Genomic DNA, 26,020 nt, shown 5'->3' with positions numbered 1-26,020 from the left:
TGTAATTTGTTTTGTTTCTTTATTGTCCACATATGAATTAAATAATCCTGTATTTCTCATTCTCCTTCTGACCTATTTCACTTAGCATAATCCCCTCCAAATTCCATCCATGTAAATTGCAAATGGCAAGTTTTTTTTTTGTTAATAGCTGAATAGTATTTCATTGTGAATATGTAACAAAAATGCTGTAAACTAATGTTACCTCATGATACAATTAAAAAGTAAATATAATAGAAGGCCTACCAGTTATGACAAAAAGTACAGAATCCAGTGAACTAAAGTCCACAAAAAGACCACTATCTGGGCCCTCCCTGGTGGCGCAGCGGGTTAAAGCGCAGCACTAAGAAACTAAAGCCACTTCCGCTGAGTTCGATTCCCGCCTGCCCCGGAGGTGACCACATGGTGTGGCAGACCTCTCCTGACCCACCCACTACTCTTCTCAGCAGTGTACTTACTCAACTGGCCTGTTCTGCTCCCCACTCTGTCTCTGGTGAATCCTCTCACCCTCCGCATATCTGGCCTGTACCCCAGTTCTGTATAAATAAATAAATAAATCTTTAAAAAAAAAAAAAGACCACTATCTAATTAGATATTGGATTTTGACCTCTAAGAAAGTCTCTTTAGGACATTGGTAAGATTGGAAATTAAATTGAAATTATAAGACATGTGACTGAGCAGTGAAAATTTATGGACATTACATATGGATTATCTTTTCAAGATATTAATGAGGAAAAAGGTGTCATAGAAAACATATTTTGACTTAGAAAAAGTGTTGGGACAGTAAGGAATGCGTTAGACCTGTTCCTTGGAAAGTGTCGATGTTTATGGGAAAATAAGTGAATCAGCAGTATTTACCTTAATAATATTTATACCTAAATTTTAGTATAAGTGATTATGTTTGGAAGTTCTAACATCTTGAAGGCAGGATGAGGTTTTATTTTGTAAGTTAGATTGAAACAAAGTGAGACTCCAAGCATCAAGTTTAAGTCTTAAAACAAATATGGAAAGCATCATGTTATCAGAAAACTAAATCTGAAATACAATTAAAAAGAAATAGGAAAGAAAGTTGGGGATGAATGACACAATGATGAGATGCACATATTATATGACTATTACACTAATCATATTCATTTTTAATGAAGAAAGAGGGAAATCTATGCTCCTCTAGGTATTTAGCTCTTCCCAACTAGGAACTCTGTATCCTTACTGTGGTATTGTGAATTAAGAGCACTGTGGAGAAGCTGACAGCTTATAATAAAGTGTGAATTAATCAGATGCTCATGCTGTTTGAAATGGCAGGTAATAAGATGGGAATAGGTATTTCTAGGGGCTAGGTAAAAATGGAAGTTGAAACTGGCAGTTTATATGTAATGAGGGGAAAAGAATGTTCAGGGAGGGCTTTACAGAGAAAGTGATGCTAGAATTTAGATCTGAAGGATGACCAAGGTACACTGGTAGTAGGAGAAAAACGAAGGTCAGGTTGCTCAAGGAACTGACAAAAAATGTCTGTCTCTGTTGTCAGGAGGAGCAAAAGTTGGCAGATAATTGGGGTGACTGAAAAGAGAACCAGGGAAAGACTGATGTTCATTAATGATGGAAATTGGGATAGGGTCAGATCATGCAGAGCATTAAAAACAATGATAAAGATTTGGATCTTTCTTACTATTTTCTTTATTGCTCTTACTGAGAATAGTAAAATATCTCTAAAGGATTTTACAAAGAACAGTTGCAGATTTTTGCATGTTTTTGCAAATGACATTCTGAATCCATTGCATGGAAAGGATCAGTGGGGTTGGAGTATATACAGGAAGAACAGGTAGGAATTATAGTGACCCTAGAATGGCAGCTTGAACTATGGGGGTGTCACAGGAGACAAAATGAAGGAGGTGCAGTTATGAGATACCTAGAGGGAAAATGGACATTATTTTGTAGTGGATTACGTATAAACGTGGTGACATTTTGAATTTTAGCCTGTGCAAATAAATGTCTGGAGAGTGAAGCCATTCACTGGAGTTAGAGCTCCTGGGAGAAGACTAAGGTAGGTAGGGGAGTATCACCAGCCTGTCTTGAATATATTAGATATGAGGTGTCTCTGCAAACATAACCGTGTATTATATTACATAGGCAGTAGGATATGTGAGTCTGGAACTCAAAGGATTGTTTGACCCTAGAAACATGAGTTTGTCTTGGGGTATTTGATCATAAAGGACATTTCCTTGAACAGGAGGAGAGTGTGTAGGAGCAAGTCTTAAGAATTGTTAACTTTAATGATGGGTAGGAAAGGTTGAATATGCAATGGAAATCTGAAACAGGGTGAAAGCATAGGTAAATTTTTATTAGAAGCCAAGAAAAGAAAGTTCTTAGAGTGTGGTCAAAAATTGATGCTAGAGGTTGGTAATAAGAACATTAAAGGTATCAATTGATTTTTAAAAAAGATTTATTTATGCTTACAGAACTGGGGTACAGGCCAGAGGTGTGGAGGGTGAGAGGATTCACCAGAGACAGAGTGGGGAGCAGAACAGGCAGATTGACAAAGTATACTGCTGAGTGGTGCAGCAGGTGGGCCAGGAGAGGACTGCCACGCTATGTGGCTCAGCTCCCTGCACGGGGATTGAACTCATGCTGCAGTGCCTTTGGAGAGCTTCATTCATATTGTGGTGCTTTAACCCACTGCGCCACCAGGGAGAACCCTCAATTAATTTTAATAATACAATTATTGGTAACTCAAAAGAAAGCTGTTACAGGTGATATCAAAAGAAGTGTGAACTGGGCAATGAGTGGGAAGTTAAAAGTAGATTCAACTCTTTGAAGATCATTTGGCTACATAGAGAAAAAGTATGGCGACAAAAATAGATGTGATAAAATATGATGCTGTGGAACTTTCATGTGTGAGTGTATAGTGGGATCCCCTGTGTAATCGATGATTCAAAAATTTATGCTGTTTAGATAGAACTTTTGCTACTTAAGTAATAGAAATTTATGGTCATAGTGTAATTTTCTCTATGATATATTGCTCAAAAGAACTATTACTTGTTCATGTCATTGCCTTTCCATTAGAATACTTTAGTTTTTACCATGGGAATATATGACCCACTTAACAATGAGGCCATTTCCTTTATGAAATCATTTTGAGTAACAGAGTGATGAAAAGCAAGGGCTGTCTATTCCTTTATTTTCCTTGCATTACAATAAGTAAATTGTGTCCACTGGATATTACTGGGCTTATACTGTATCAAAATAGACAGTGCTGGTGTAAGAATGCACCAAAAAGATCATAGATTTTGGTGTCTGGAAAAGAATACTCTTACAGTCTGAGATGGTGGTGAAGATATGGGGCTATGGCAGTGAGAGGACTCCTTTATGTGGGGATTGCTCTGGAATCGCCTGCTGTAGGATTCACCTTTCCTGCTAGTTCTCAAGACCCTTGAGAAATTGATCAACTACTTTTAGTCTTTCTTAATCTTGAATTTGGCTTACTGATTCTCTCAGGGTTTTCTGAGCACTGTTGTATATTGCACCATGAAATAACATACACATTTTATTTATCATGATGGGCAGTGAGTACCAAAGTGTTCACTGAGGGAGGGCATGGGGTTAAAAAGTTCCTAACAGATGTTTGTTTATATAGTATATACATGTATAATATGTACTGGGTAAATTACAGCATCAAAAATTAAAATTTGTACTTTAAATTGAAAAAAAAATATATATATATGCCACTCCTATGAAAAAGGTAGTAGAACAATGAAACACAATGAAACCATAGGCTTTGAACAATACCTCTTATATTGAGTACTGATAGCTGCCTTGGGCAAGAATTTTGCATTTTTGAACCTTTTCTGTCTCTAATAGGGAGATATTAATAATAATAAGTAATAATGTTTTCCACATAGGGTAGTTGTGAGAATTGAATGAGGTAACACTTTTTGATGTGGCAGGCACTGCTCATATTAGTCATTACTTGTGAAGACTTTGAAGTCTCTACAATCTAAAGGTCAGATATTCAAACTGATATGTCTATAGCAGGTGGATTTGTGCTAAGGGGCAGTAAAGTTACGAGGTAAGTATAGGATATTTTTCTACAGTGTTCATTTTGTAGAGGTTTACTACATGTGTGTCTTTTTACCCAGGGTACAAAAATGTTCATTTGATTTTTTTAGATAAAGGGAAGGTTTCCAGTTGAAGAAATATTATGCTGTCTGTGGAGGGAGGAGTAAAGGTTCAGACTGTAGCTCTGGAGTCGGAGATTGTGTTCATTTCTGCATCTGTGGTTACGAATTATTGGTCAAAAGACTTCACTGGTGCTGGAAGATACAGAATAAAATCTCTTCTTTTACCATTGATTTGGGTAGATTAAAAAATCAAGAAGTTACTTAGATGTGTATGTGCAAATCCTAATATGGTTTTCTGGATTTGGGAAGAATCTTGACATGTCTTAACTTAGCACTTTAAGTGAGAAATGTTTCCAGCATCTTGCTGTTTTAATTGAAAACACTGTCAACTAAGATTGGTTCTCAAAAAACAATCTTATATTTTCATAGGTACTGAAATATAATATGCCTTGTATTTATTTAAGTAAATATCTTTATTTGTGTAAATACTATGTGTAAGACTTGGGCAAATTTTCAGTTCTAAAATTATTCTTAAAAAATATACTGTGGGTCCTCCCTGGTGGTGCCAAACCCTAAGAAGCTAAAGTCACTTCAGCATGAGTTTGGTCCCTGCCCTGGAGGTGACCCATATGGCTTGGCAGACCTCTCCTGACCCGCCCACTGCTCCCCTCATCATTGTACTTCATTGATCTGCTTGTTCTGCTCCCCACTCTGCCTCTGGTGAAGCCTCTCACCACCCCCCACACCTCTGGCTTGTATCCCAGTTCTGTATGCATAAATAAATAAATCTTTAAAAAAATACTGCATATATCCTCACAATTTGCCAAATCCTAACTTCTTAATATTTTGGCATTATTTAAAAATAAAATCTGAATTTGTTTTAAAACCTAGAAAGACAAAATAGACTTTGGAACAAGACAAACACACAGAAGACAATGTCATTTTGTCACATATGTAACTTCTATATTAGGAGCTTGGCTTTAAATTTTTACATCTTTTTGAGGAGAAATTGGAGCCAATGATTGGAGGGAGAGTTGTGGTTCTTGTCTCCCAAATTTTGCACTTTCTTTCTCTTGTTTAGGGGAATGTTCTTTATTTTCTGGTCTAAGTCAAAACCTGCTTTGGCTATTGCTGCCCCTGGGAAGCCTCCTCCTCTAGAATTGTTCCCATACCCACCATGTAGCATTCTGCCCTCACGAAAGTGCAGCTCAGTGATTTCCTCACGTTCTGTGTTTCCCACACTTTGAGTTTCCATGTTAAGATTCCACATTTTATTCATTGTGTGTAGTCAGGGTGAGGCATTTAGGCAGCTGTCAATACTTGTCTATTAATTAAAATTATCTTAAGGCCTACTATTAGTAGCAAGTGGAATTGAGATTACAGTTCTCCACAGAGAACACCTGGAGATATCAAAAAACCCAGTTTTCTATATGTGTTATTCAAAAGTACTCCAGAAATGAAACCAGAAATGCAGATGGTAGAGTTCAGAGTGATACTAGAAAGGTTTGGTGTTCAGGAGTATGGGTGGGTCACCTTGGGGATGTCAGAGTCAGCATTCTACTTATGAATCTATAACATGATGAATAAATTACATGTTTATTACTCAAGTAATTTGCTCATCAAGTAATTTATTAATGTAGTATTATAAGCCCTACAAGCTATGAATCTATATGACAACTAATTACAATTCATTAATCAAGTGATTTTTACCCAGGTCTTTGGTAATTTCTCTGCATGTGTGCAGAAGGATAATAAGGCCGGTTCTCTGACATGAGCTAGTTTATATTCAATAAGGGTTAGACAAAGCTAATGTACATGAAATAATAGGAGAAGATATAAATCAGTATAACAGGATAAGAGATGGGATGTGTCTCTTTGTTAGGAATTGATTAGTATTCAAAACTAAGTTGATGAGTATGTCCATGTTCTAAAAGAGAAATGCTTGACAAATTTTCATAATATTTTAAATACAGCCAGACTGAACATTCAACTTTTTACTCCCATCTTTCACATGGAGCTGTAGAGAAGCCTAAAGATTGCCCTAACATGAAAGTCTTTGCAGAAGTTTTACAGGATTGGAGAGATTTGTGTTCTCTCACTTAAGGGATCAAATGGGGTTAAGGCACAAGTGTCACCTATAAGTGTCTGTGGGAAGCAAGAGAAAACTTCTGAGGGTGTTTTCCAAAGGTTTAATGTGGATTACAAATGTTCCCAGGTGTTTGATGAACTTGCAAGATTGCATTAAAAATGCTTTATACGGCCCTCCCTGGTGGCGCAGCGGGTTAAAGCACAGCACTGAGAATCTAAAGCCGCTTCCACATGAGTTCGATTCCCGCCTGCCCCGGAGGTGACCACATGGTGTGGCAGACCTCTCCTGACCCACCCGCTGCTCCCCTCAGCAGTGTACTTCATCCATTTGCCTGTTCTGTTCCCCACTCTGTCTCTGGTGAAGCCTCTCACCGCCCCTGAGCCTCTGGCCTGTACCCCAGTTCTGTATGCACAAATAAATAAATCTTTAAAAAAAAATGCTTTATACACTGGAACTGGCTGCATTATACCCTACTAAAGTGAAAAGTTTGTGGCAAGGACAGATAGGATAGAAATGACATATGGAAATGAGTTTGACATCCAAGGCAGTATCAGGAGAAGTGAACATGGTATATTTCCTGGGTGAACCTGGTATTGTCCCTGTTAGTTTGTGCTGGAGTCTAGCATCTGAACACTTGATGTCATGAACTGGCTGCAGTTTCCCCTATTGCAAAGCAAGAAAGGAGGTGTGCTTCCTAACTAAGATACAATACGCATAAACTGGTAGACCAGAGTGAGTGAGTGTCCATGGGAGAAGTAGATAGTAGCAGTATTAGCCCCTGACCAAAGGGCTGCCTGAAGGGAGGAGAACTGAGCAGAGAGTACCTAGAGAACATTGGCTGGAGGCAGACACTAGATAGACAGAGAGGACATGAGACATGGCAAGACTCCAAGCTAGCCACAGGAGTGCCTGCATCTTCAAGGGAGATGTTGACTGAATCATCTTCTTCCTGTTCTTGCTCTGCATGGGCAGGAAATTGACTGAGGAACATATGGGGCAGGGAGTGAGATGGAAACCTTTGAATGTTTAGAGATGACCTAGAAAGTGATAGGATTGTTCAAGATACTGCAAAATATCAGAGAAGGGAATGCTACAAGAGTGTTGGAGATCAATGGTTCCCTGGAGCCCTTCCTTTCTCCCTCTCTCCTCTCCCTGAATGTGATGTGGAGGTATAGAATCTCATCTCTTCAGATGTAGCTCACGACATCGCTTGAACCTCGAAGGCACCCAGAATCCTCCCCTGTAGTCCATGGTGCCCATGCCCCCCTTTGCTCACTAAATTCTACCTCCTTCTTCGGTAACTTGTGTTCTACAGACAGATTTCTAGGGGCTGCTATTGGGTTAGTTTTGAGCAGCACTTTGTTTTATTTCTTTATAATCCACGTTAGTGAAACCACGTGAAATATTTGTCTTTCTCCTTCTGATTTATTTCATTTGGCATCATTCCTTCTGGTTTCATCGATGTTGTTGCAAATGGCCAAGTTTATTGTCATTGAGAAGTGTGCCATTGTGTATATACACCACAGCTTTTTAATCTAGTTCTTATCTTTGGGCACATAGGTTATTGGGTTATTGTTTTCCCGCTTTTGGGAAGATACCAAAGAGTGAAATGGCTGGATCATATGGCATATCTATTTTTAATGTTTTGAAATATACCATTGTGTTCCATAAAGTTTATACCACTTTGTGTTCCCACCAATAGAATACTTGGCTTCCTTTTCTTCTCTACATCCTTACCAACACTGGGTGTTTCTGGACTTTTTGATGTGAGCCATTCTCATAGGTGTGAAATATTTATTGCCATTTGCAATACATCAATGAAACTAGAGGGAATAATGCCAAATGAAGTAAGTCAGAAGGAGAAATCAAATATTTCATTGTGGTTTTGATTTGGATTTCCTTAGGATAACTGATGACGAACACCATTTTTTTTCATGTACATATTGGCCATCTGTCTGTTTTCTTTGGAGAAGTGCTTGTTTAGTCCTCTGCCTGTTTTTTTTTTGATTGGGTTATTCTCTTTTTGTTGAGTTGTATGAATTCTTTATAGATCTTGTATATTAGCCCCTTGTCAGATATAATACTTTATTAGCAGGGTGCCTTTTTTAAAAATTATATACTTTTTTTTTGCCTGTACAGAAGCCTTTTAGTTTAATATAGTCCCTTTGTTCATTTACACAAAATATTCATTTTTGATTGTTATTGAGGAGAAATCAATATGACATCATGAGGTCAATGTGGTGAAGTGTCTTCTGTTTTTTTTTCCCAGTGTATTTTATGGTTTTGAGTATTACATCGATGTTTTTAATTAATTTTGAATTTATTTTTGTGTAAAGTATGAGAGATTTTGATCTAGTGTCTTTCTTTTGCATGTAGCGGTCCAGTTTTCCCAGCAATGTTTAAGAGAAATTCACCTCTATAGTATAGTACAGGCTCATCTCGTTTATCATAGACTAACTGTCCATATAAGTGTGACTTCACTTCTGGGCTGTCAGTTCTGTTCCATTGATGTCTGTATTTGTTTTTATTCCTATACCATATTGATTATTATAGATGTGAAATCAGGGAGTGTAATATTATTGGTCTTATTTCTCTGCATGGATTGCTTTGGCTATTTGGGTCTTTTGTGATTGCATATGAATTTCAGTAATGCTTATTATATCTCACTGAGAATTCTATTGGAGCTTTGGTAGGCATTGCATTAAATCTGTGTATTGCTTTGGTTAAGATGGCTATTTTAACAATGTTAGTTCTAACTCATGAACAGGGAGGATCTTTCCATTTCTTTGCATCTTCTATTTTTTTAAACAGTGTCTTAAAGTTTCACTTACTTTGCTAAATTTACTCATAAATATTTAATTTGTGGATGTCAGTGTAAATGGGATTGTTTTCTTGATTTTCTTTTCCAGTTCAATATTTGCATGTAATGCTGCATAATTCTTTATATTGATTTTTATTACTTTACTGCTTAATTGTTTCTAAAAGGTTTTTAGTGGGGTCTTTGGGGTTTTCTATGTATATTATCATGTCATATGCAAATAGTGATCATTTTACTTCATTCCAAATTTAGGTCTCTTTTATATCTTTCTCTTGCCTAATTGCTCTAGTGAGGACTTTTAATACTATGTTGAGTAGTACTGGTAAAAGTAGACATCCTTGTGTCAGAGTAGTATACTGGTAAAAGTGGAAAGATGGAAGCTTTCCACTTTCACCATTGAGTATGATATTGAGTATAGGCTTATTATAAATGACCTTTATTATGTTGAGATATACTTTTCTATACTCAGTTTTTTTTTTTTAGAGATATGATTTAACAACCCTAGGTGGATATTTTCTCTGTATCTAATGACTATTATTTTATCATTTCCTCTGTTGATATGAATTTCATTGATCAATTTTTGAATGCTGAATTACCTTATGTCACTAGTAAATCCTACTTGGTCATGATATATGATCCCTTTGATGTGTTGTTGGATTCAGTTGCTAAGATTTTGTTGAGGATATTTTGTAGCTATATTCATCAGGAATATTGCAGCATCCTTGTGTAATTGTCTTTAAATATGAAAAAGAGGTAATTCTATTTCTTTTTCTGTATATTTCTGGCCATATTTTTGACACTTTTTTTTTCTACCAGGCAATTGTTTTTCTCATTGAATTTTCAGGAATCTTTGTACAGTGGGGAATTTAACCCATTTTTCTGTGATACATATCGCTATTTCCCTCCATTTTGACTTTGCTAATGTTGCTTTTGCCATGCTGAAATGTTTGTTTGAATTTATTAATCTGTATGGTTTCTGTTTTTTGAGTGATTACAAACTCCTGCTTCTTTGAGATTCTATTTGTACTATGTTCCTTTCTTTTAAGATTTTATTCACTTATGCACACAGAACTGGGGTACAGGCCAGAGGTGCAGGGACTGTGAGAGAATTCACCAATGACAGAGTCAAGAGCAGAACAGGCAGATCGACAAAGTACACTGCTGAGGGGAGCAGCGGCGGGTCAGGGTCTGCGGTGCCAGGTGGATCAGTGCCAGGCTGGGGAACTGAACTAGCACTGAAGCAGCTGCGGCTGGCTTGCAGTCTATGTCCTAACCCCTTGTACAAACAAGGAGGGCCTATGTTTCTTTTTTAATGTTTAAATCTTTTTTCTACTTGTAATTATTATAGTATGATGTGGATTAAATTTATCACTTTTTACATGTAACTTTATGTTCCAACATTATACAATAGTTATATTGATTTGGAACGGCACCTTTTAAATATGCACCTTTGAAATATTCTTTATTATACCAGAATTCATCTCTGGTTTTATATTTGAGTTCATTTTGCTTTCTATTACTTATGAGCCAGTTGCATTAGCTTGTACTTTATTTTGTGACAGAATAAGTCCTTTCTTATCACTTCTCTTTATTAGAATTTTTCATTAAATACTCTTTGATAATAAATATAAAACTCTTAGTAAAAATACTAAAAAGTAAAATTTGTGGGCCCTCCCTGGTGGCGCAGCAGGTTAAAGCACTGCACTAAGAAGCTAAAGCCACTTCCGCATGAATTCGATTCCCGCCTGCCCGGGAGGCGAACACATGGCGAGGCAGACCTTTCCTGACCCGCCCGCTGCTCCCCTCAGCAGTGTTCTTCGTCGATCTGCCTGTTCTGTTCCCTGCTCTGTCTCTGGTGAATTCTCTCACCCTCCGTATCTCTCGCCTGTACCCCAGTTCTGTACAAATAAATAAGTAAATCTTAAAAAAAAAAATAAAATTTGTACATTATTTTAGGGACAATTGGCATCTTTATGATATTTAATATATCTGTTTAAAAACCATGTAAACTGATTCATGGATCTTGAATAAAGGTAACCTTTATAGAATGATTCTTATTCATGTGGTAGCAAAAATGGTCATGATAAAGTGGTTCAGCTTCTGAAAAAGTTACATTATTTTACAGAACACAATAGTAAGATGGAGGTGGTTCTTATAACCTTCAGGAACAAAAGGTGTCAAGAATGTTTTAAGGTTTTTAGCCATTAATCTCCAAGAAATAAATGTCTGGTCATGAAATGATAGACCATCTCCCTGAATGCATGAAAGTACTTTTAGATTTATGTGTGGTGCCCTCCACAGAAGACAAGCCCTGCTAAGACAGTTATGTCAAGTATAATTCCATATATCTGCAATGTCCATTAGAATTCATGGAAAAGGAACATCTCTGCAGTATGTTACATATGAGCCTCTTACCAACCTCAGTGTAACAGGACAGCATAAGTATAGAACTTCTCAGCCATCCCTTGTGTAAAGACGATTTACTTATGAGATGGTTGGTTTATAGGCTTGGGCTTAGGTTCATGTTAATGAACCTAGAGCCTTACTGCCCTGGTCATATAACTGTGACTTTTCTTGTTGTCAATTTAAAGTCAGGTGAGACTTCCAACTCAACTGGAATTATCAAAGAAACTAGTGATCATTCAGAAATATTAGACACCAGGAATTTAATAAGATTTACATTTTTCTATCTAGTGTATTTCAACAGAAAACAAATTACTTTTTGGATATTAACAATGCATTTGAATGAGTTATCTATACAAATCATATTTTTTTAATGTCACCCTTATTCATAGGTATTTTAATTAGTTCATGAGCAGTGGTAATGTGGAGTAATTCCTATATACTTCGATTAGACGGACTTCTTATTGTGTCTTTAGAGATTTGAAAATTATGGAACTTTTTAAAAAAAGATTTATTTATGCATACAGAACTGGGGTACAGGCCAGAAGTGCAGGGGCGGTGAGAGGATTCACCAGAGACAGAGTGGGGAGCAGAACAGGCCAACTGATGAAGTACACTGCTGAGGGGAGCAGCTGGTGGGTCAGGAGAGGTCTACTGTGCCATGTGGATCACCTCCATGGCAGGGATTGAACTCATGCTGAAGTGGCTTTAGCTTCTTATGCTGTGCTTTAACATGCAGTGCCACCAGGGAAGGCCCAATTATGGAACTTTTATTGTTATACTGGGGCTCTACTATCGTTTCCTCCCCTTCTTTTAACTTTCAGGCTTAGCTTTTATGTGCTCCTGAATTTACAGGATGCTTTCATCTTTATGTAGTCCAGACCTTAAACATGATGTGAGGAGATATCAATTATTGTAATACTTTTTTGGAGCTGTTTCTGAAAAATGAACTGGTATATCTAATTCATTCTCTCCTTTGCACAATTTATTACCTTCAAAATGTTTGTTCCAATTGTCCTCATGACAATTGGTTTACTCATTGGTTTAGAAGTTGTTGACATTGCTGAGGTCCAGAGCTTGCATAATTGAAGAGGATTACTGTGTAGGTGGAACATCATAACAACTGAGAAGAGCTTCTGCTGCCCTGGTTCTTAGCAAAGTGGATCAGAAATCCATCATCATGTATCCCAGCAGACCAAGATATAGTAGCGGGTTATTTTTGTATGTTTCATATATTTTTCCCAAGCAAGAATCAAGACAATAAGTGATAAATGTCAATACATCTTCAGAACAAAAATATTAATGCCAAAATACTGTTGAATCATCTCACTTCTTTTCCAGAAAATAGTATGAGCTGGTAAATAGCATGAGATGGTGGAACTCACCATTTAGAAGGTGGAAATCATCTGAGAGGGGATGAAGATAATAATAGTTTAAATATAGATTTAGAAAAGAGCATTAGAACAAAGGAATGGAAGATGGAACTCTGTGTTAAATGTAGTAAAGTCAAAGATGCACTGATGCACTGTCTTTCACATTAGTTTCCTAAGCTGGTGAAGGGACTTCTTGTGGACATTTGTATGTGTCACTAGATCTCAATTCCAATTTGGAAAGAGTGACAATTAAAAAAAAATAAATTTTATTCTACTGCATGTAGAATGTAGATTCAAGGTTTCTGCATCCTAATAAAGGTAGACTATCTTTTTTTCTATTCATATTTCCTTCCAGTCACTGTATGTTGAAATTCTGTTTATAGGTTCAAATTGGACTTCACCTTTCCTTATTTGAAGGGGTAGCCAATGAGTTGCTGCAGCACATGTTTAAATTACAAGGAGTAACACTTAAGGTAGAACACAAGTATCAGTGTTGGATTCCTGGTTGATTATAAATACTGATGCAGTAGACAGGCTTTAGATTAGGTTCTGAGGTTTGGTATGCTTTTTTTGTGTTGAGGATCCAGTGGGTAGAACCCTGTACACTCTGTTCTGCCCAAAATGAATTTTCCTACCCTTCTTGCTGCTTCCCACACATTCACTGGCACTTTGAGTTGATGCCCAAATTCATAGACCTTATGAAGTGAATGAATTTTAGTATGTGGGAGTTTTGTTTGCCATAATCAAAAAAGGCAAGCTTACATAGATAAGCTTTTTAATTTAGTATGATCTTTTGTATCTCTGACCACAATTGTAAATGCTCTCTGTAGATCTTTTGTTTTCCTTGTTAGGTTTATTCTTAAAAATTTCATATTTGTGCTGCTAAACTAGATATTTTTTTTCTGTTATTTCATCTGGTTGCCACTACATTGATAGTTGTATGTTAATTTTATACATAGTCATCTTCTCAAATTGTTTTATTATTATATACAATATTTTTTCAGTTATTCGTAGCTCTTGAGATTTCCCAAAATGATGTTTACATTTTTTTTTTTTACTACTTATCCTCTAGTGCTTCTTTTTTCTGATTACTTTGGTTGATCTCTCCAGAAGAAATATTAAGTGGTAGTCTTGATGGTTACTTTGCCTTGTTCATGATTTTAAAAGAAAAGCTAGTATTTTTTTCCCTTTAAATAAGATGTTGACTTTTGTGTAGAGAGAGAAATATTTTATCATTTTAATACTTTATCCACCCTTTCCTAAATTCTTAAGAACAATTTTTTTGTCAATTGATGGGAATGTTAGACTGCATATGTATAGATAAATTTATACAGAAAAATTCTATCAATAGAGAAAAATGATATCCTCCTTTGATAATTTACTCCAAGAATTTTATTAAGAGTTTTCTAATATTAAACTAACTTTTGCATGCATGGAATATACCACTCATATTTTATGTTTTAAAAATGCATCTACCTTCTGTTCAATAGTATTTTATTTAGTGTTCAAATCTGAATTTTATTCTTGGTGTAATTATCTCTAGGGAGGAGTTATTTTAAATATTGAATTAATAAGATAAGTTTAGAGGGTTTTTTCTATTTCAAATGCTCTTTAAAAGTTTAAATAACATTGGAATGAACTATTCTTTATAGTTTATTATTCTAAATCCCCAGCTATTTATTTTATTTTGGGGTTGGTTATAGCAGATTTTTGACAAATTTGTGTCTTCTATGGTAGTTGTCTGAATAGATTTTTTTAAGAAAGATTTATTTATTTATACAGAACGGGGTACAGGCCAGAGATGCGGAGGGTGAGAGGATTCACCAGAGACAGTGTGGGAAGCAGAACAGGCAGATCAACGAAGTACACTGCTGAGGGGAGCAGCGGGCGGGTTAGGAGAGGTCTGCCGCGCCATGTGGATCTCCTCCTGGGCAGGCGGGGATCGAACTCATGTGGAAGTGGCCTTAAGCTTCTTAGTGCAGTGCTTTAACCCGCTGCGCCACCAGGGAGGGCCCTGAATAGATTTTTTAAGGCAGTTCAGAGATATATATATATATACACTCTTACCCTCCTGCTTTATTGAGATATAATTTACACACACCATTGTGTAATTTTAAGGTATTCAATGGTGTTGATTTGATACACTTATATGTTACAAAAATGATACACCTCCTTTCTTTTACATGGCTGTCATTTTTTTTTTTTGTAGTGATATCTACTCTTGACAACTTTCATATATAGGGTATATTATTATTAGCTATAATCACCATGCTATTGCTCTTCAGAACTTCTTAATCTTTAATTTCAGTAACTATATTTTTATAGATTATTGTCTGTTTCATAAAGATATTAAATGTGCTTGCATATGTTGCATACATTTTGAGGATTGTGTTGTCTTAAAGCTTTTATTCTGTACTTATCTATACTTCCAACCATTACTTCCCTGTATAGGAATGTTTTGTGTTAATTTTTAATGACACTCTAAATTTATGGATAGTGATATTATCTTTTATAATATATTGATTTTTTCTACTTATAGTTTTATTAAGGATTTACTCAATCATTCTAAAACTTTATTTTTCATTCATTCAATTAGTGTGATATTAAGATCATTATTTCTGACTTGTCTTTGTAATAAAATATTTATTTTATTGATTTGCTATTGCATTTTCACTTTCAAAATTAGTGGTTTAGGTGTAGCTTACATTTACAGTATATGTTTGGCTTTATTTTGTCATCAAATATGGGAGACCTTTTATGTTATTAGATGAATATTGTAGTCTTACTGACATGATAAATAAATCCTTAGTTTTGTCATATTTACTTTATGCTTTATATTTCATAGCTTCTTAATATAGTTCATGGATTTTTTTCTGTTTCTTTGCTCTCCATTTGTGTGTCTTCTGGTCATTAGAATAGTTAATATTTTTCTTGTGAGCACTTCCTTTAAAACTATAATTTGAAGTACTAATCCTAATTCTTTATATTCTTAAATTTTTACTAGGTTAATGATACAACTAGTATGATTTTCTTATTTGTTTCTTCTTTACATCCTTGTTTTACTTTGTTATTGAGGAAATATTGGTGTGCTGTACAATCTAAGCCTCAAGCAGACCACTTCACACCACAGTAACTATACACCACACCGCCGTCCACCCACTGTTCACCATTCACGACCAATCAATGGGTCCTCCCTCTCCAGCCTCTTCTCTGGTAGCACCTTTCTGTTGTCTGAGTCCAGAGTTTATTAATTCTTTTTAATGTGTGAGTGAAATCATTGGTATTTGTCTTTCTCCTTCTGCCTTATTTTACTTTGTGCAATCCCTTCAAGTTCCATCCATTGGTCCCAAATGGCAAGATTTCATCCTTTTATAAGGGAAGAGTGTTCTATTGTGTGCGTATCACACCTTCTCCATCACTTGCCCATCAGTGGGCTGTTAGGCTGTTTCGCCTCTTGACTGTCATCACTGGCAGTGCCGTGAGCTAAGGCTCTGCGTATCTTTTCAAAATAGAATGTTCATGTCCTTAAGTTAAAGGCTTAGAAGAAAAATTGTCAGATCATATGGATATTTTTTGAGGAACTGCCATATTGTTTTCCATAGTTGAACGAGTGTGAGGTGAAATCTCATTGTGGATTTTATTCTCTCTAATGATAAGCAGCGAGAACATCTCTTCATGTAACTATTGGTCATCTGCATGACTTAGGTGAAATAACTATACATGGCCTCTTCACATTTTATTCACTTTTTATTTTGTTAGCTTGTTTGTTTTGTTTTTGAATTTCCATCTCCTAATTTCAGTTAGCTATGTAACTTCCTAATGTTTCAAATGAGCTTTTGCTTCATAAGTAGTTTCACAGATCTCACTGTTTTTGACCTCTCCCCACCCCCAGTTGTTTACAAGTGAGGATTTTTTTAAAAGATTTATTTATTCATACAGAACTGGGGTACATGCCAGAGATGCGGAGGGTGATAGGATTCACCAGAGACAGAGCGGGAAGCAGAACAGGTTGACTGAGAAGTACACTGCTGAGGGGAGCAGCGGGTGGGTCAGGAGAGGTCTGCCACGCCATGTGGTCACCTCCGGGGGGCGGGCGGGGATTGAACTCATGCGGAAGTGGCTTTAGCTTCTCAGTGCTGTGCTTTAACCCCCTGCGCCACCAGGGAGGGGCCTACAAGTGAGGATTTTAACACCATTACACTACACCACACAGTTTGCTATCCTAATTTCATCTTCCCTCCTAACATTTTGTTTATGACTGGTAAGAATTACAACATCCTCTTTTGTTAAACATGCTCCAATAGTTGTTTTACTTTTATGTCTGTGTTACATAGATGTAGTAATCTCTGATACTTACCTATCACTTTCTCTTTAGGCTTAATTGCATAGTGAGCCTCCAGGAGATGCATCCAGAGACTCACAGGAACAACAGAATTCATGTTCTTGCTATCTTATTAAGTTTGACTTTTTACCTTTTTGTACACAGCTTTTATTAAAGTACCATTGAAGACATATAAATGCATATTTTACAAACAGGGCACTCAGAATCTTGATTTATACAAAATGACCATACATCCCTGTCTTCAGCTGAATGGCTCAGAGTAGGCACCAGACACAAGCTCAGCCAGCACATCCAGTATCCTAGCTATTGAGATTTTGGGGAAAGGAGCTGGGGTGGGGTTGGGGAGATGGAAAGATAGAGAAAGAGAGGAGAGCACGAGATGTACACAAGAACAAGCAGGATTTCAATCTTTCTCTGGGTAGCTGGATCTGTAAATAAGGCTTTGGTGGTCGAGTTTATAGCCAGTCAATAAGAAAAGCAGGGAGAAGAAAACTCAATGGGGCAGAAACAGAGATGTAGAGCTAAATGAGGAGAAAGACCTAAATTTCCCTAAAGATTATAGTTTATTCTTCTACTTTGTTCCTGAAGCTTGACTTCTTCTCCTAGTTCTCTGTGAATCTTATAATAATCTTACAATAAATTCACTTATTTTACTTAGGTTTCTTTTATTTGCTACTATAATACCCAACTCATACCCTATATGTTATCATAGATCACAAGTCCACGCAGCTCAGAAGAATGAGAAAAAGCATATCAGATTGCTTTTTTCTTGTCTTGCAGGACTTTTTCAACTACAGAATACAGCTATGTGAATTAAAACACAGACTATTTATTAGCTAGTTCAATGAGCAGATTAGATCTGGCTTCAGTGCCAGGCACTTACTGGCTGATTCATATGAAACAGTAGTGCAAAATTAAAAGCAAGGGAGAGATTCAGCCAGGCGAGTTTGCAGTGGCTCATTAGGTCAGGCCCATGAGCTGCAGCTTGGTACACTTGGATTCCCACAGCTGGCTAATCTTTCCTTCCAGTTCTGTTGTTGTTATCTCTGCCTGTAGCTGAGCCAGTGGCTGTCTTCTTAAAAGCAGTCTGACCAGAAAGTACACATTATGAAATGGAGCTATTCTAAAATTTTCAGTGTAAAATCCAAGACACACCAGCAGAGTTATAGTATCCCAAGACAACTGAATATTCTCTTGAGTATTGCCTTGAAGAGCGACCTAAACTTCCTAAAGTTCTCCAGATTTGTTACTAGTAGGGGAGAAGTGGCTGAGGGAGGAGCTATAACCCTGAAAATTGTCCCAGATTCAGCATCTTGGGAATTTGTAGACTAGGCCATAATATATACATACTGTGAAGTTTACTTCATCTTTATAACAATATTTGATTGAAAAGTCCACTAAAAAACTTTTAATTTCTCTTCCATCATAAAAATAATAAATTATTTATTGCATATTAAGAAAATAAAGGAAAGATGATCAAAGAAAAAGTTAGAGACCTACCAAAGAAAAACATTTTAATTCTAACATCGATGTTTTCAGATTTTTTTTTAAAGCTTTTCAATGTATTTGTTTGCCCTCTCATTTACTTGGCATAATATTGTGTATTTACAATTTCAGATATCTTTTTTCATCTATGGATTTTCTTATTAGTATAAGCTCATTGCAATGCTTCAAAATATTCCATAATGTGGGTAGCCATAGTACATTGACCATCATTTTAATATTTTAAGTTGGAATAAATATTTTTCACATGGGGTGATTTTATGAGCTATAGCTTCAGACATTTCTATTTTCATTTTCCATATTTTCATCTGGCAGCGTGAGTTAGTCTCCCACCTCCGCTGAGCTTCCCTTTAGGTTTGCAGGCACCAGTCTGAGGCCTGTGAAGTGAAGGGAGCCCCGGGCAGGTCTGGGAACACCGAATGTGATCGGCAAATTTGAATGAACCTGAAATCCGGGTTGATCCATTTGTTTTCACCTCACTGCCTCCCAAAGATGAGAACTGTCTGAGAATTTGCCAGGGTTTGTCTCTGCCAGCTGGCAAGTTGTCCCTGAATAATGGGGGATTATTAGAATCCTGCCCTTTTCCAGTGAGCTTTTATCCACGCTCATTTTTGTGTTGTGCCAATTAGGGATGGCACAGTGGTTTCCTTTGTATGCATCCTGGCAGCCCTGTCCACATAGATTTGGGAGCAAAATCTCTCAGAACGTGCACGTCACTGTGGCTTTCCATAACAAGGCACGACAGCAGGATTTCGGGTGCCTCATCCCAAATTCATAAGTAGCTATATGTCTGAAGAGATTATCTGTGGACTGTTTTATACCCTGGTGTCTTTATACATGAAATGGTTCCTGGGAAGGAGTAGTAGTCACACTGAATATACAGTAGAGATCATTCACCCTCTAAAATTAATTTTTTTTCTCCAGCGGTGACATTATATCAATCCATACCGAAGCTACCTTGAGGCAAGTGATAAAACAGAATTTAATGTAAGGTGGAGCTGGTTGGCCCTGTTCTGTTGTATTTAGTTATTAAAAGATTCACGTTATCTAACTATCTTCTTCTCTGTATGTGATTGCTGCACAGCTCAGGCCCCTGGTCAGTGTTGTAATGAATCTCTAGTGGTGAAGTGCCAGGCACCAGATTGCTCCTAAAATGTATTTGGAAGAATTTCCTCTTCCTCAGTTTTTGGAAAGACCTCAAGAAGGATCGATGTTACTTTTTTTTTTTAAATTTATTTGTGCATACAGAACTGGGGTACAGGCCAGAGGCACAGGGGCGGTGAGAGGATTCACCAGAGACAGAGTGGGGAGCAGAAGAGGCAGATCAACGAAGTACACTGCTGAGGGGAGCAGCGGGTGGGTCAGGAGAGGTCTGCCTCCCTATGAGTATCACCTCCTGGGCAGGCAGGGATTGAACTCAAGCGAAGTGGCTTAAGCTTCTTAGTGCGGTGCTTTAACCCGCTGCGCCACCAGGGAGGGTCAGGATCGATGTTACTTTGTCTTTGATAATTTGATAAAACTCAGTAGTGAAATTGACCCTAGACTTTTGTTTGTCTGTTTGTTTTTCGGAGACATTTGATTACTGTTTTAATTTCTTTGTTTAAAAGTTGTTGGTTCAGGTTTTCTATTGATTCTCTCTTTGATGACAGTTTGCTTCTAAAAAAATCTGTGCATTTCTTCTAGTTATCCAGTTTTTGGCATAAAGATGCTCATCTTAGTCCTTGTAATCCTGTCTTTCTGAGATGTTTGTAACATTCCCCTTTTCATTTTTGATTCTGTTTATCAGATTTTTTCCCCCATACTAAACTTGATTATGGTTTCATTGATCTCTTGGGCTGTCTTTTGATTTCTATTTCATTTATTTCCACTCTAATGTTTATTATTGCCTTTCTCCTATTGACTTCTGGGTTTGCCTATTAATTTTCTAATTTAAAATTTTCTAATTTTCTAAGGTGTAAGGTTTGAGATCTTTCTAGTTGACACATAGGTTTATATTGCTATGCATTTCCTGCTTTATACTTTTGCTGTGTCCTTAGGGTTTGGTAGCAAATCCCTTCATTTTCATTTGTCTCCAGATATATTTTAATTTTTCCTTTCATTTCCTCATTAACCCAATAGTTTTCAGTAGCATGTTGGTGTGAGTCTCCCTGGCTTAAACTGTGCCTAACTCTCATGTCCAAGGAGTACTTTATTTTCACTCAAATTTATGGGACTCTCTTGGTATAGTGTCCTCTCGTGTTAGATGTTACTCTTGGGAGTGAAGCAAGGGACCTTCTCTATCATTATCTTGGTGATGCACATCCCAATTAATATTCTTTGACATTATTTGTTGGAATAAAAATCTTTATCTTGGAAATTCAATGTTATTTGATTTATGATTTAAATAACTTATCAAATTATTTTTATTCTACAAAATAATAGCAGGTAGAACAGGTAGTCCCTCAGCTGCAGAGGTGAAACCCAGTTGCAAGGGTTTCTGTGAGTCATAGAATTTTTATTTTTTCAGAACTTGATGATGTTACCACATAACTTCATTCATGCTAAGTTGAGAAAAACATAAATAACCATTGCATACTCTCTGAAAGGACTTAGACATGAAAATGTAGGAGTTTGTTTCCAACACAATTCTAGGGGAGTGTCAGCAGTATAGAATTACTGGTCCCTCGGGGTTTCATTGAAATTGTAAAAATCAACAAAATTCTACAAGAACAGTGGAAAAGGTGATCCTGGCTCTAGTTTACCTGCAGTACGCCCTTCATGAGTCTGTGCTTAATTTCAACAGTTTCTGCAAGAAAATGAAAAATACATAAGTAAAGTGAATGTGTCAAATAATTGCTTTTGTTGGTTTGTCTGCAGGCATCTGAAGTCTGATTTATGTTGCATGTCAGTATTATGCATACATTGTAGAACTCTGCTTGGGCTGGTACATTTTCTTTATACTAAGGCCATGTAAAATTGGACAGAATGTTGAAACAACCCAATCTTTGGATATTCTTTTAATTTTAAAATATCAAGTTAGACAATTGTTCTGGCGGTAGTGGTGTTAGTCGTGTGTGTACATACATGAATATAAGTATAATGCATTTTTGTTTTTACCCTTGTGTAATTTTTGCCAAGAAAAGTTTTTCAATAATAGGCAGTTCTCAATGAAGCCTTTGGAACAGAAATGTATTCTATGCATGGTAACTTATGTAGACTTCTGCCTTTTAACAATGGTATTGCCAGCTGGGTCAGCACAAATTCTAGAGTATTCCTTGTTAACTATGTGACTTTGGGAGATCTGTATTAACTTTTTCCTTTTCATTTGTACATACGTTCTATTTACAAGGAATGTTGAGTGTGAAAAGATTTAACATGCAAAATTGTCTTATAAGCTAGAAATACCATATAGACCATATATATATATATTTTTATTATTGCTTGAGGTGATGTTTTCAATACTAGGCTGCAGTTCATAGTGGATATGAGCAGACCTATTAGATATTGGCCACACTTGGGAAAGATAGTCACACTGCATTTTGGGCTGAATAAGTATAATTTCTCCTATTGCCCCTGACTAACTCACCAACAGAGTTTATGGTCCTCTGTCTCTCACAGGGTGCATGGAATTACTTTTTAAGTCAAATGCTGATGCAGTTTTAACCTAATTGTTGAATGCTAAACAAAAGACATTATTGGAATGTCCATATTGTAACTCATCGAGAGCATCTTGGAGATGCATCAGGTGACACATTGAGAGACTGGTACAAAATGTGGGGAAGCCAGTGAAGTGACTGAGGATATGCTTATTCTCACTAAAGCTTATGAACAAGAAAAATCATACTTGCCACTAGCCTACAGTGAAGAAAATTTCAAAGCTAATATTTTTCAGAGTATTTTGGTACTTTTGGAATAGAGTGGTCCCACTAGGCCAATTCCATAGTCCTCTCCCTACTAGATAAATAGAATGTGCAATTATCCTTCCTATAGCATTGCGTCCATTGGGAAAACATGGACGTATTGTGCTCTCGTCTGACAAGTTTCCTGAATGAATGTGGTGTTGTATGTGAACATGAGTTCCTTAGAGCCCCCAAAACAACCTCTGCTTTCAGAGGCTTCATGAATAAGTGTTCAGCATATAGCTTTACATGTTCTGCTATAAATCCCATGCTATATTAACTTTAGCCCTTTACCAAAATTATATGTGGATGAAATGTTACTTAAGTGCAAGCTGTGATTCCTCAGAACAGGCATTCTGCATTTCCAGAGAAACACACTAAATATCCTATAGAAATGTGTTTAATTTATAAGAATAAGTTACACAGAATTCTAAAGAACACAAACTCTTAATAAAATATATCACTTGTAACTCAAACTGAATCTCAGAGAAGATACATGGGAAGAGAAGTGTAGCATGAAATATCTAGAGATCTGCAACAGGGCATTATCAATGGGTAATTTAGCTTAGTCTCTGTGGAGGTAATTATATAGGCAAATTTTGTGTGTGTATATTTTAACTAAGTTTATGTGTATTTCACACACACACATAAAAACTTACATATGCCATATTTTCCTCCTTGCTTTCTGACTCCATGAACACAGTTCCAGAATGCATCTTTTATAAAAATATGGTACTTTATTAATTCATTTAAAATGTATTTACTGAGCACCTACTATGGATCAGGTATTGTATTAGACCCTGGATATGCCAAAATAAGTAAAAATAAAATAAATCTTTATTTGTGGATCTCATAGTAGGAAAGAAAGATGAAATGTTTACTAGAAAACATAATTGTGATAATACACTACTGAGATTGAACTAAGCTCAAGTTGACCTAAGAACACATAATGGGGATGACTGATAAGGCTGGATTGAAGCAGACTCCCTGGAGAGAATAAGTGAGCTAAGTCTCAAAAGAGTAATCCAGCAAATAAGTAGGGAGGAAAAGTATTCATTAAACATTGCATATTCATCCATATGAATATTTGAACCATTGGAGCCATTTTGGAAAATACATGTAATTTATAGAGGGTGAGGGCTAGGGAAATAAATATAATTGGCTAAGAAATAATGAGCAAATCTTGAACTTACAAATTTATTAAGATATTGTTCTATGTAACCTAAAGACTTTTAGAAAACACTGAAGATTTTTTTCATTAAGATTTATTTATGCATACAGAACTGGGGTACAGGCCAGAGGTGCAGGGAGGTGAGAGAATTCACCAGAGACAGAGTGGGGAGCAGAACAGGCAGATCTTTGAAGTACACTGCTGAGGGTAGCAGCGGGTGGGTCAGGAGAGTTCTGCCAGCCATGTTGATCACCTCCAGGGCAGGTGGGGATCGAACTCATGCTGAAGTAGCTTTAGCTTCTTAGTGCTGTGCTTTAACCAGCTGTGCCACCAGGGAGGGCCCACTACAGAAGATTTTTAAGCAAGTGATTGAATTATTTAATTATATTTAGAAAAATGACCCTAGTTACTTCTGCAAAATAAGACTCAAAGGCAAGTGCTGGTGATAGGAAGCTACCCTAGAGAACCAAGTCAGAAATTGTAGCAAGTCTTGGGAACAAGCATTCAGGGTAGAAGAAGGAAAGGAAGAAGCTAAAGATGATTCCAAGACTTGTTTTTGGTGACTAAGAAATGTTAGTATAACTCACTAGAGATAAGGAGGAGCAGATTTTAGTAGGTCACAGAAGACTTGGATATGTAGATATGACAAGAAGAATGGAAAGGAAAAGAATGGATAGGGAACTGGGGGGTATCAGTGGTATCACTGAAGGGAAAAGAGAAAGGTAGAGGGAGAGGAGGAAGAAGAGGGGAAAACAATAACTGACGATTATTGATTGGATATATTAATTGTTCTCTAGAGATTTGGTCAAACAGTTTCAGAGAAGAACTAAGATACAAAAAAAATGGCTATGAGACCCCAATAGTATTGGCTGTGAGGGCAGACAACTCTTTGAAGAGCTTGGTGTGCAAAGGAAAGAGGTAGATAAGAAAGAGACACAGTATTCAGAGTATTGAGGCACTTTTGCTTGGGCTGTTAGTTTATATTTATGTGATTGTGTTTAGTTTTTGGAGATGGAAAACCATTTGTACATGCTTGCAAGGAAAGAGCCTGAGGATGGCATGGAAGACATAGCCAGTTTTTCTTTCCTTTAAGTGCATGGTGGGATTCACTTTCTTATATCCTTTGAAGTTAAAGCTGTATGACCCGGTGTTGCTAGTGAAATGTAAGTAAATGTGACATTGTCAGTTAGGGGTGGAAACTATAACTGGTGTGCAATTTTCTACTGTTTTTCCTGTGTTACTGATCTGGAAAGTATGTGTCAAGATAAATCTGTTAACCTGTGTGCTTGAAGGATCACGATGAATGGAGTCTGCTAGGTGATCCACATTGAGTGTGTAAATGAATAAAAGGTCAGGAACTTGATTAATGTTGATTTTTCCATTTCTTTCACTTTGAATTGCATCTCAACTCTGTGTCCATAAATTTCCTTGTTTTCATTCAGTTATTTACTCTTGCAAGGTAGAAGATGGCCTACTATACCACCATGTTCCAGTATCCAGACTGAGTAGAGGCTCTATGAGTAGCAGTGCAAATTTCCATAAGAAAGATCTCATTGGTCAAACTTGGCTCTATTGATAACCTTTAGTTTTAATTAGCTTTGCTGTAAGATGGAAGGGCAAGAGAGATGTATGCCATGATACCCAAGTTGTGAGTAAAGCATGCTATCTGGGAAGAGGTATGGTAACACAGATGGTAATTGACATTTTTAAATAACATTGTGAGAGTCCAGTGATTATATATTGAGTGCAGTTAAAGACATTGTAGAAATCCAATGGCAGTGGATATTATCCATGACCTTGCCTAACTAGGGGTTACATGGAAAGTTCCCTGAATTTTAGAATCAATTTTCAATGTCCAGTATTTTGGATGAGGGTGGGGATAGGAAGAAGCTATACAGCTTTCTTTTATGATTTATAAACCATTAGGTCGGAAGGTGTGACCCAACAAGAAATAAAGGTACAATACATTATAGGAGGCTCAAGACCAGCAGAAAGTAGGGAGTGACACTAACCACAGCGAGATAAGAGAAGACCTAGCAGATAACATCATTATTCTTATCTGAAGGTATTATCATTAGCTTATTTGAAAGAGGTGTTCAATAGGTAGAAGACCAACTATAAAGGTCTTTAACCCAAACAGCTATGGGTTATGGATTTGTTCATTGAAAAACACTATTAACTTTAACATGATTTCTCAGTTATAATATCAAAAATTTTGTTTGGTTAAAAGCTAAAGGAGGGCCCTCCCTGGGGGTGCAGCGGGTTAAAGCACAGCACTGAGAAGCTAAAGCCACTTCCTCATGAGTTCGATTCCCGCCTGCCCCGGAGGAG

The sequence above is a fragment of the Condylura cristata genome, unplaced genomic scaffold (genome assembly GCF_000260355.1).
Source record: "Condylura cristata isolate star-nosed mole 26May11 unplaced genomic scaffold, ConCri1.0 scaffold00020, whole genome shotgun sequence".
Taxonomy (NCBI): Eukaryota; Metazoa; Chordata; class Mammalia; order Eulipotyphla; family Talpidae; genus Condylura; species Condylura cristata.
Note: the sequence above shows the minus strand (reverse complement) of the source record.